Raw genomic sequence first — 12,179 nt, 5'->3', positions numbered from 1 at the left:
TAATCTTCAGGAAGAATGTTCCGGACACCCACAACTGCCAAAGCAAAGACCCTGAAGTAGGAAAACAGTCAGTGAGGCACTGGGGAGGAGAGTGAGATGAAATACAAAAAGAGATCAGCAAGGCGGCCAGATCACTTGAGCCTTGGTGAGATCTTTGTACTTGCTTTTCTTATTAAAGAAGCTTCTGAGGAGTTCTGAGCAGAAGGCTTTCATTAATCTGGCTGCTGTGTTGACAAAACAGCAAAGGATAGGGGGCAAAGTAGGGAGACCAGTTAGGAAGTGACTCCAATAATCAGGGTGCATGATGGTGCTGGGATGAGGGCAGTAACAGCAGGGGAGGTGCTGAGAGGTCATGTGCTGGGTTTACATATATATATGTATATATATATATATATATATATATATATATATATATATATATATATATATGTAATTCCCCCCCACCCGAGATGCTCCATCTTCTGTTGCTCATTGTTTTTGCTTGTTGTTTGCACTCCTTGCCTGCCTGCTCATTGTTGTTTTTTTTGCTCATTGTCTGCTTTTGGCTGGTTTTTTTTTTTTTTTTTTTTTTTAGGAGGCACTGGGAACCAAATCTGAGACCTCCAATGTGGGAGGCGGGTACTCAACTGCTTGAGCTATATCTGCTTCCTACTTGTTTTTTTTTTTTTCTCTCGTTAGCTGCTCATTGTTTTTGCTCATTGTCTGCTTGATGTTTGTTTGTCTTCTTTAGGAGGCATCGGGAACTGAACCTGGGACCTTCCATGTCGGATGTGGGTACTCAACTGCTTGAGCCACATCCAAGCCCTATATTTTAAAATACATTTTTATTAGAGAAGTTGTGAACTTACAAAACAGTCATATACATGTGTGGAATTCCCACACAACACCCCTTCACCAATACACTACCTTGTTGTGGAACATTTGTTACAGATGCTGAGATAATATCATCAAAACATTACCACTAACTATGGTCTATAGCATACATTTGGTATATTTTTCCATTTCCCCCATATTATTAACACAGTACATCTTTGGCATTGATGTAAGAATATTATAGTATTGCTGTTAATTATAGTCCACAGGTTATGTTAATTGTATTTTCCCCATTCTTCTCTACATTATTACCACCTAGCAATAGTGATGTATTAATACATTTGTTCTAGTTCCTAAGAGGAATACTTGTATTTGTACTATTAACCATAATTCTCATCCACCTCTGGGTTCACTATATTATTTAGTCCCTAGATTATTCTTTAGCTTTCTTTCAACTGACATTTACATCCTTCCGCTACCCTTTTCAACCACAATCCCTTTTATAAACCAGCTGCAGTAGTTCAACTCACTATAATGTATTACTATCAACTCTATCCATTTCCACATGTTTAATTAAAAGTTCTACATACATTAAGCATCAGTACCCCTTCTCAGCTCCCCTCCTATCTCCTAATAACCTATACTCTAGGTTTTAATTCCATGTGTTTATTCTTCATATTTAGTTCAAATTTAGTGAGACCATGCAATATTTGTCCTTTTGTGTCTAGTTTATTTCACTTAGCATAATGTCTTCAAGTTTCATCCATGTTATCACATGTGTCCCAATTTCATTTTTTTCTTACAGCAGCATAATATTCCACTACATGTATATATCACATTTTCTTTTTCCAGTCATCATTTGATAGACCCTTTGGTTGTTTCCATCCTTTGGCAATTGTGAATAAAGCTGCTATGAACATCTGTGTGCAACTGTCTGTTCATGTCACAGTTTTCCGTTCTTCTGGACATATTCCTAGCAAAGGAATTGCTGGATCATATGGAAGTTCTATATTTAGCTTCCTGAAGAACTGTCAAACTGTCTTCCACAGAGGCTGTGCCAGTCTACATCCCCACCAACAGTTCCTGTTTCTCCATATCCTCTCCAGCACTTACTGTTTTCTGTTTTTTTTAATAATGGTGACTATGTGGTTTGAGATGATATCTCATTGTGGTTTTGATTTGCATTTCCCTAATAGCTAGTAATATGGAACATTTTTTCATGTGCTTTTTGGCCATTTGTGTTTCCTTTTTGGAGAAATGTCTATTTAAGTCTTTGCCCATTTTGTAATTGGATTGCTTGCTCTTTTATTGTTGAGTTGTATGATCTTTTTATATAAAATGGATACCAAACTCCTTATTGGATATGTGGTTTCCAAATATTTTCTTCTATTGAGTGGGCTGCCTTTTCACCTTCTTGATGAAGTGCTTTGAATCACAAAAGTGTTTTACGATTGAGGTAGTTACATTTAACCATGTTTTCTTTTGTTGTTCGTGCTTTCATTGTAAGGTTTAAGAATCTACCACCTACCACCAGGTCTTGAAGATGTTTCCTTAGATCTTCTTCTAAGAGCTTTATGATTCTGGCTTTTATATTTAAGTCATTGATCCATTTAGAGTTAATTTTTGTATAAGGTGTCCTCTTTCTTTCCTTTTTTCTTTCTTTCCTTTTTTTTTGTCTTAATTTTTTTAATATTACATTAAAAAAAATATGAGGTCCCTATATACACCCCATCTCCCTCACTCCACTCCTCCCCCCATAACAACAATCTCCTCCATCATCATGAGACATTCATTGCACTTGGTGAATACATCTCTGAGCACCGCTGCACCTCATGGTCAATGGTCCACATCATAGCCCACACTCTCCCACAGTCCACCCATTGGGCCATGGGAGGACATACAATGTCCAGTAACTGTCCCTGCAGCACCACCCAGGACAACTCCAAGTCCTGAAAACGCCCCCACATCTCATCTCTTCCTCCCACTTTTTCTTTCTTTTGGGCATGGATAACCAGTTCTCCCAGCACCATCTGTTGAATAGATTGTTCTGTCCCAGCTCGGTGGGTTTGACAGTCTTGTCAAAAATCACTTGACCATATATGTGAAGCTCTGTTCCTGAACCATTAATTGGTCTATGTGTCTATCTTTATACCAGTACCTTGTGTTTTATTTTTGTTTTTGTTTTTTTACCACCATAGCTAGGTACCATGATTTAAAGTTCATGAGAGTTCGCCAACTTCTTGCTTCCTCTTTAAGATGTTTCTGGCTATTCGGGGCCTCTTACCCTTTCAAATAAATTTGATCATTGTGTTTTCCATTTCTTTAAAAATTGCTGGTGGAATTTTTATCAGGGTTGCATTGAATCTATATATTGAATTCTTAACAATATTTAGTCTTCCAATTCATAAGCACAAAATATTCCTCCATTAATTAAGTCTTTTTAAAATTTCTTTTAGCAATTCACTGTAGTATTCTGAATACAAGTACTTTATATCCTTGGTTAAGTTTATTTCTAAATATTTTATTCTTCTAGTCACTATTGTAAATGGAATTTTTTCCTGACTTATTCCTCAGATTGAAAAATATGAAACACTTCATGAATTTGCTTGTCATCCTTGTGCAGGGGCCATGCTAATCTTCTCTGATTGTTCCGATTTTAGTATATGTGCTGCTGAAGTGAGCACAATATGTATTTTTATATAAAAGCATTTAAAACTTTTTAATTTTAACATAATTTCAGGATTTTTCAAGAAGACTATAATGAATTCTCAAGTCCATTTGTTTTCTCTCTCACTTAATATATATAATCATATTACTTTCTTTAAAAAACCACTGTAGCTGGGTACTGTGTTTGAGACTAAGTTGAAGAGAGTATGTATTTATACCTAAATACTTCAGTATGTTTCCACAAAAACAATTATCAAAATCAGGAAGTTGATATTGATATAATAATATGATATAACCTCTAGACCTAATTCAGATTTCACTAATCATCTCAATTATGTCCATTAAAGCAAAAGAAAATCTTGGATCAAATGTAACTTTCAGTTTTTATGTTTCTTTAGTTTCTTTTAATCTCAAATAGTTTCTCAATATCTCTTTATATTTAATAACATTGACATTTTTGAAGTATACAAGACAGTTTGCTTGCTTGCTTGTATTAAGAATGTCCTTCATTTTTAGTTTGTCTGATGTTTTCTTATGATTCAATTCAGGTTTTGCATTGTTGATAGGAATGTCACACAAGTGATGCTGGGTCCTTCACCATCTTCACCATGTGTCTTAACAGGAGGCACATGTCAATTTGTCCCATTACTGTTAATAGGACTGTTTCTTGGTTAAGGAGTTAGTTATTTACCAGATTTCTCTATTGTAAAGTTATGATTAATATTTTCCCCTTTTTAATTAGAAAATATCTTGTGGAATGATACTTTGAAACTATATAATAACTAACTTGCTACTCATTGAAGTTTCAGCCACTAGTTTTAGAATCCATTGATGATTCTTTCATGAATCAATAATGATTACCATGCCAAATGATGACTTTTCTAATTCCATCATTTTTTTAAAGATTTATTTATTTATTCCCCCTCCTCACTGTTTGTGTTCGCTGTCTGCTCTCTGTGTTCATTTGCTGTGTACTCATCTTCTCTTTAGGAGACACCAGGAACCAAACCTGGGACTTCCCATGTGGGAGAGAGGCACTCAATTGCTTGAGCCACCTCATCTCTGTTTTGTTGTGTCTCTTATTGTCTTTCCTCTTGTGTCTCCTTGTTGAGTCATCTTGTTGCATCAGCTCGCTGTGCCTGCCTGTCACACCAGCTCACTGTCTTACTTGTCTTCTTCAAGAGGCACCGAGAACTGATCCTGGGACCTCCGATGTGGTAGACAGGAGCTCAGTCACTTGAGCCATATCCACTTCCCGAATTCCATCATATTTAACATCGACGCATTTGTTTTCTACTGAAAGGAAACACTCCCTTCTCATCCACTAATTAATTAATAACAACATAGATTCTTACTTTATTCCATGTATCATGATACATTAATTGCATTAATTATTTAGATGTTCAGATTATCTCAGATTAGGTAAATGGGAGCCTTTTCAAACTGTCTCTTATATTCTTTTGATACCCCCATCATAATTTGAGTACTTTCTTATTTCTGGCACAATAAGGCGATTTATACTTGTTTTGTACTTCCCTGCCCTGGACCAAGAATCAGTAATTTATGTAAGAGGTCAGGTTCCTTTTAGTGAAAAATTGTTATGTAGTTTCTAGGTCTGCTCATTATTTGTGAGACCTGTATATGTATGTGTGTGTGTGTGTATGCATGTATTTAGTTTAAACTTTTTATTTTGAAATACTTTTAAATTTACAGGACAGTTACAAAAGTAATACAAACCCCATACAGAGAACTCCAACATACCCCTAGCCTCATAGACACCAAGATCCACCAATTTTAACATTTTGTCACATTTACAGTATCATTATATCTACCCATTAATCTCTCAATCCATATATCTATCTATCCATTTGTCTGTCTATTTATCAATCTATTTTCTGAACACTTGAGTGTTCCTTGAACACTTAATACTACCGTGTACATTTCCTAAAAACAAAAATATTCACTTATGTATCCAACTTAAGTGAAGTTTTCAAGCTTAAGATATTTAACTTTGATATAAATATTTTCATATATCCCAATAGTGTCCTTTTGAGCCTTCTCTCTTCCCTTGTTAGAGCCCATCCAGGATCATGTATTGTCTTTATTTCTTTATTTACTTATTTTTTAAAAACTTATTTTATTTATCACCCCCCCCCCCCATTGTCTGCTCTCCGTGTCCATTCATTGTGTGTTATACTGTGTCTGCTTGTCTTCTCCTTAGGCAGCATAGGAACCAATCCTGAGACCTTCCAGAGTGGGAGAGAGGTGATCAATCTCGAGCCACCTCAGCTCCCTGGTCTGCCGCATCTCTTATTGTCTCTCCTCTGTGTCTCTTTTTGTTGTGTCATCTTTCTGCGCCAGCTCTCCTGCATGAGCCAGCTCTCCTGCATGGGCCATCACTCCATGCAGGCCAGCACTTGCATGGGTCAGCTTGCCATGCAGGCCAACTTGCCTTCACCAGGAGGCCACGGAAATCGAACGCTGACCCCCCTATATGGTAGAAGGGAACCCAATTGCTTGAGCCACATCTGCTTCCCCAGGTATTGTCTTTAATTGTCATTATCTTTAGCTGCTTTTTTTTTTTCTATTGTGGGACCATATATACAATATAAACTGTCCCATTGCAACCATTCCCAAACAGACCATTCAGTGTGATTGATTACTTAAATTATGTTGCAGTACCCTCACCAGCTTCCATTACAAAACTTTTCCTATCTTCCCAAACAGAAACCATATATCCATTTTAAATGAACTCCCCATTCACCTCGCACACCCTCCTCATGGCACCCTGAACTCATTCTATCTCTATAAACTTGGATGTCCTTCAATATTTTCTTTGTAGTTACCATGAGACTTATATTTGTCATCCTAAATTTATCACCTAACAATTCCAATTCCTTTGATACCAACGTAGCTTTAAAAGTATACATAAACTATGTTCCTATACCCCTCCTTATGTAGTTCTTGTCACGAATTGTTTGTTTACACACTATGAGTCCAAAACCACTGATATATCATTACATTTTATGCATTTGTCTTTTAGATATGGTAGGAAGTAAAAATGGAGTTGCAAACCAAATATCCAATAATACTGGCATTTATATTTAACCCTTTCATTATGTTTACCATATATCTTCCATCTACTGTCTAGTGTCCTTTCCTTTCAACCTATAGAATGCTCTTTAGCATTTCTTGTAGGGCATGTCTAATGGTGATGAACTTCCTCACCTTTTGTTTACCTGGGAATGTTTAATTATTCCCTCATTTTTGAAAGGCAGTTTTGCCAGATATACAATTCTTGGCTGGTAGTTTATTTGCTTTCAGTACTTTACAAATGTCATCCCACTGCCTTCTTGCCATGGTTTCCAATTAGAAATAGACAATCTTAAGGAGACTCCATATACGTGATACCTTGCTGCTTTCATGTTGCTCTCAAAATTCTCTGTTTATATTTGGCATTCAGTAGTTTGATTATAATATGGTGCAGTGTGGGTCTATTTGGGTTTATCCTGTTGGACTTTGTTGTTAGTGCCATTCATTAAATTTAGAAAGTTTTCAGCTATTATTTCTTTGATTGTTCTGTCTGTCTCTTTCTTTTTCTAGGATTACCACAATGCATATAGTGGTATGCTTGATGGTGTCCCACAGGTTCTGCAGATTCTATTTACTTTTCTTTATTCTTTCCTCTTTCCGCTCTTCAGACTGGAGAATTTCTATTGTTTTAATCTTCAAGTTCATGGATTCTTTCTTTGGCCAGCTCCAACCTGCTGCTGAATCCATCTAGGGAATTTTTAATTTCTATTACTGTGGTCTTCAATTCTGTTTGGTTCCTTTTCATAATTTCCATTTCTCCATTGATATTCTCTTTGTGTTCATCTGTTGTTTCCCTGATCTCATTTAGTTCTTTGTCCATGTTTGCCTTTAAGTCTTTGAGTATATTTGGGACCATTTTTTAAAAGTCTTTGTCTCATATTTAGATCCTCCTCGTTGATGGTTTCTATTGTTTTAATCTTCTCCTTTGACTTGGTCATCACTTCATGTTTCTTTGTATGTTTTGTAATCTTTTGTTGAAACCTGAATATTTTTATATTTTAATGTGTTATCACTGGAATTTAGATGCCGAGGCATATGTTCCTTGTATCCAGTTAGTGTTATGACAGAGTTTTCCTTGACTGGCAGGAGCTTTAAAAAAAAGGGAGAAAAGGAAAACATATTTCTCAGTCTTTGCAGACTGACCTGTGGAAGTGCTTCATAGCCTATCTATACCATGAGTTTAGAGAACAGTTCCAAGCCAAAGTGTAGGGGCCCCCTTGATCTTTTCTGCACATGTATCCTGCCGTGGACATGCAATTATGGTCCTAGCAACTTCACATTTACACAGATACAAATGTCCCCTACTCAAAAAGAAACAGTTTTTTCATGGTGCTGGGCAGTACAAGCCCTTGTTACAGGCAGTCACTTGACTCTCTCCACAGTGTTGTCTAAAGAGCTTGGTGGGAAGCGGATGTGGCTCAACAGATAGAGCATCTGCCTACCAAATAGAAGGTCCAAGACTTCGATACCCAGGGTCTCCTGGTTCATGTGGTGAGCTGGCCCACATGCAGTGCTGCTATGCACAAGGAGTGCCTGCCCAAGCAGGGATGCCCCATGTAAGGGTGCCCCCTGCATGAGGAATGGCCCCTGCACAAGGAGAGCCACCCTGTGCAAAACTGCAGCCCACCTAGGAGTGGTGCCACACACACAGAGAGCTGATGTAGCAAGATGACCAACAAAAAGAGACACAGATCCCCAGTGCCATCTGATGAGAATATAAGTGGACACAGAAGAACACACAGCGAATGAACACAGAGAGCAGGCAACAGGGGGAGGAGGGATGAGAAATAATAAATAAATCTTTAAAAAATTAAATAAATAAAATAAAAGAGCTTGGTGATTTACTTTCTACATTCAGGGCAATTTCTGTGATGGTGAATACCTCAGGCCACCACTAGATAGATTGGGTGAGACATAATGGTTCCACTGTATATGAAGGTTACTCTGCTTCCTCTGGAACTGGGAACAGGAATCTTTACACTAGGAGAATAGGACGGTTTTGTGCCAAGCTGGTAAGGGGTGTGGAAGGGGCCAGCTAGGGTCCTACAAGATCCTACTGCTTTTATGTAGCCTTTTTCTTGATTGGATGTTTGCTTTGTTAGTGCAGTGCTTTGTTTTCTGGAGCTTTGAGAAATATATTTCTGCCAGTTCTCATTGGTTGTGTAAAGCTTCTGTGAGGGGATGAACCCTGAAGCATCTCATTCCACCTTCTTGCTTGGGGTGGAGCTCTCTGTATATATTTTCACTGTAGAATCTGAATGTGTGAGTGAGAGGAGTTAAAGATAATTCCATGATTTTACCTGAAGGATAAAGTTACCATGAACTTAAATGAAGCGGAGTCGATTTTAGAGGGAGGACCTGAAATTCATTTTTGGCCATGTTAAATGGAAACATTCAAGTAGAGATGGGGAGTAGGCAATTGAGTATCTGGCTCTTGCACTTTTGAAGAGAATCCTGGAGTGGAGCTACATTTGGGATTTGTCAGCATATAGATGGTATTTAAATGCATGAAAAGGAATAAGGTCATTTGGGCATGAGAGAAGATAGTGAAGGAAAGATAGCCAGAGTCTGAGTCCTGAGACATGTCTAAATAAACATCAGAGAGTAGTGGAACAAGCAGCAAAGGCGATTGAGAAGAATTGACCACTGAGGTAGGAAAAAAAGCAGAACTAGTTCCAGAAGGCAAGTGCAGAAAATATATCAAGAATGATTAGTCAGTAATGCCAAATGCTGCTGAGAGTCGAGTAAGATGAGGACTGAAAATTGAACTTTTGTGGGAGAATGGGGTGATTGGCTTGATTACAGTGGATGTAAGTGAGAATAGGAAAGCGTGGAATTCAACAGAACAAGTACTGAAAATTTCTTTAAGTGGTCTCTGTAAAGTAAAGCAAAGAAATAGGGCAGTAACTCTTGGTGGCTTGCAGTCACAAGAAGGTTTTGTTAAAAAGTAAAATGGGAGAAATAGCCTGTATGTTGATAGAAGTGATCCAGTAGAGAGTAAAAAATGGATGAATGGCAGTGGACGGATTGTGGAGAATCTGCATCCTGGCCATTTCCAGGTTCTAGAGGCTGTTCACATTCCTTGACATGTGGCTTCCATCTTTCATTTAAAGCCACCAACCCCAGGTGGAAGCCCTTTCACACTTCTCTGATACCTCTTCCTGTCATCTTTCTCTCATTGCAGCCAGGAAACATTCTCTGATTTTAAGGACTCATAAGATTAGATTGAGCCCAACCAGATCATCCAGAATAATCTCTCCATCTCAAGATCCTTATCTTAATCACATCTAAAAACTTCCTTTCGCTATGTAAAGTAATATATTCATAGTTTCTGAGGATTTGGACTTGGATATCTTTTGCAGAGGGGTATTCTGTCTACCACAGTGATATAGAACAAATTGGGTTCTTTCCTCCCAATAATTTTTTATAATTTAAAAAATAAAATTTTAACTATATTGTTCATATATGAACATACATAAACAATATGTATATGGTAAAAGTTGTGAACTTACAAAACACAAACATGAAAATCATCATACAGGGCTCCCATACATCACCCCACCACCAACACCTTGCATTGTTGTGAAACGTTTGTTACAAACTATGAAACAGCATCATCAAAAACTGTACTAGCTATGGTCCATAGCTTTCATTTGGCATACTTTCTCCCAACCCACCCAATTATAGTACCTTGTGTAGCAGTTTGATATGGTTATGAATTCCAAAAATAGATATTGGATTATGTTTGTAATCTGGTCTGTACTTGGGTGTGATTTAGTTATGATTAGGGCTTTGATTGGACCATGTCATTAGGGCATTGAGTTTCCGCCCCTTGGTAGGTGGGGATTCACAGATAAAGGCATGGTAAAGGACAGAGTTGAGGTTTTTAATGTTGGAGTTTTGATGTTGGAGTTTAAATAATGCTGAAGCCTTAAGCTAGAGCCCCGGGAAGTAAGCTCACCGAGGAAAGAGCAGCAAGCCCCAGGAAGAGAGGAACCCTGAGCCCAGAGAGAAGCAAGACCCTGGAAGTGAGAAACCCAGGAAGCCTGAACCCTCATAGAAGTTGGCAGCCATCTTCCTCCAACACATGAAAATAGACTTTGGTGAGGGAAGTAACTTATACTTTATGGCCTGGTACCCCAAATAAATACCCTTTATAAAACCCAACCAAATTCTGGTGTTTTGCATCAGGACCTCTTTGGCTAACTAATACACCCTTGTACATTTGTTAGAGTTCATGAGGGAACATTCTATATTTTTCCTGTTAACCACAATCCATCTTCCATTGGTGTATTCTCTGTGTTGTACAGCCCCATGCCTTGTATAATCTATTCAAAGTGTATACCCAGTGACTCCCATTTTCATCACAGAGTTGTGCTGTCATTACCTCAGTAAATTTTAGAATGTTTTCATTATTCCAAAAGGAAAATCCCATACTCCCTCAATCCTCCTGTGGTTGTCTCTTAGAATTAATATAACATCTTTGCCCTTGCTGCAAAAATGTTATAATATTACTGTTGACTATCATCCAAAAGTTACATTAATGTAATATCCCTATGTTTTCACCATATTCTTAACAACAATAGCACTTTTTAAACAAAGGCTTGATTTCATACTTTCTGAAATTGCACATGGCATTTCTCATTGTACTTTCTTTTTAAAAAAATTTATTTATTTTTATTGTCTTTTTAAAAAAGATACATAGATCACACAAAGTATTACATTAAAAAATATAAGAGGTTCCCATATACCCCACTCCTCAAAACCCCCATTCCTCCCATATCAACAACCTCTTTCATCAGTGTGGCATGTTCTTTGTATTTGAGGAATAGATTTTGGAGCACTGCTACACCACATGGATTACAGTTTACATTATAGTTTACACTCTTCCCCAGTCCATTCAGTGGGTTATGGCAGGATATATAATGTCATCCATCTGTCCCTGTAATATCATTTAGGATAACTCCAAGTCCTGAAGATGTCCCCACATCACACCTCTTTATCCCTCTCCCTGCCCTCAGCAACTCCCGTGGCCACTGTCTCCACATCAATGATACAATTTCTTCCATTGCTAGAGTCACAATAGTTCCATAGTAGAATACCAATAAGTCCACTCTAATCCATATTTTATTCCTCCATTCTGCAGACCCTGGGATGGTGATGTCCATTCCACCTCTAAATCAAGAGGGGGTTTGGATCCCACGTGACTAATGGATGTGATTCTTCTGCTTGCAGTTGTAGAATCTCTCAGTTCCCTGGTGTGGTGGTTGACCATCCTCACCTTCCTTTTAGCTGGCCTGGGTAAGTCCAACGAACCAGAAAGTAGGTGTTGCAACTCTATTGAGGCTCAGGGCCCAGCTGGCACATGAACAGTCCAGAGATTCAAGTCTCCTGAGCATACACCAATCCCAGCACTAACCACAGGTTCAGTAAAAGTGACAGAAGAAGCTTGCATAGAAAGGTTACATCTGAGTCTAACTCCATCACACTCAAGAGCACAAATTCCAAAGTAGGGCCCACTGGCAAAGCGCTGAACTCCAAAGCCATCTGCCATGACCATAGAACCTGGGTGTCTCCTTAGCCCTCAGGAGTACCACTACCTGGGG

General features: G+C 38.1%; 1 non-coding gene across 1 annotated transcript; it reads right to left on the bottom strand.

Moving 5' to 3' along the window:
- Window positions 1-3,391: 3,391 nt before the first annotated feature.
- Window positions 3,392-3,497, bottom strand: LOC111765462 (U6 spliceosomal RNA). The gene has a single exon (XR_002797796.1). It is a non-coding gene; the product is annotated as a U6 spliceosomal RNA (small nuclear RNA).
- Between the last annotated feature and the right edge of the window lie 8,682 nt (window positions 3,498-12,179).

This window comes from Dasypus novemcinctus, chromosome 7, assembly GCF_030445035.2.
Source record: "Dasypus novemcinctus isolate mDasNov1 chromosome 7, mDasNov1.1.hap2, whole genome shotgun sequence".
NCBI classification, from domain to species: Eukaryota; Metazoa; Chordata; class Mammalia; order Cingulata; family Dasypodidae; genus Dasypus; species Dasypus novemcinctus.
This window is presented reverse-complemented; position numbering and strand designations above follow the sequence as displayed.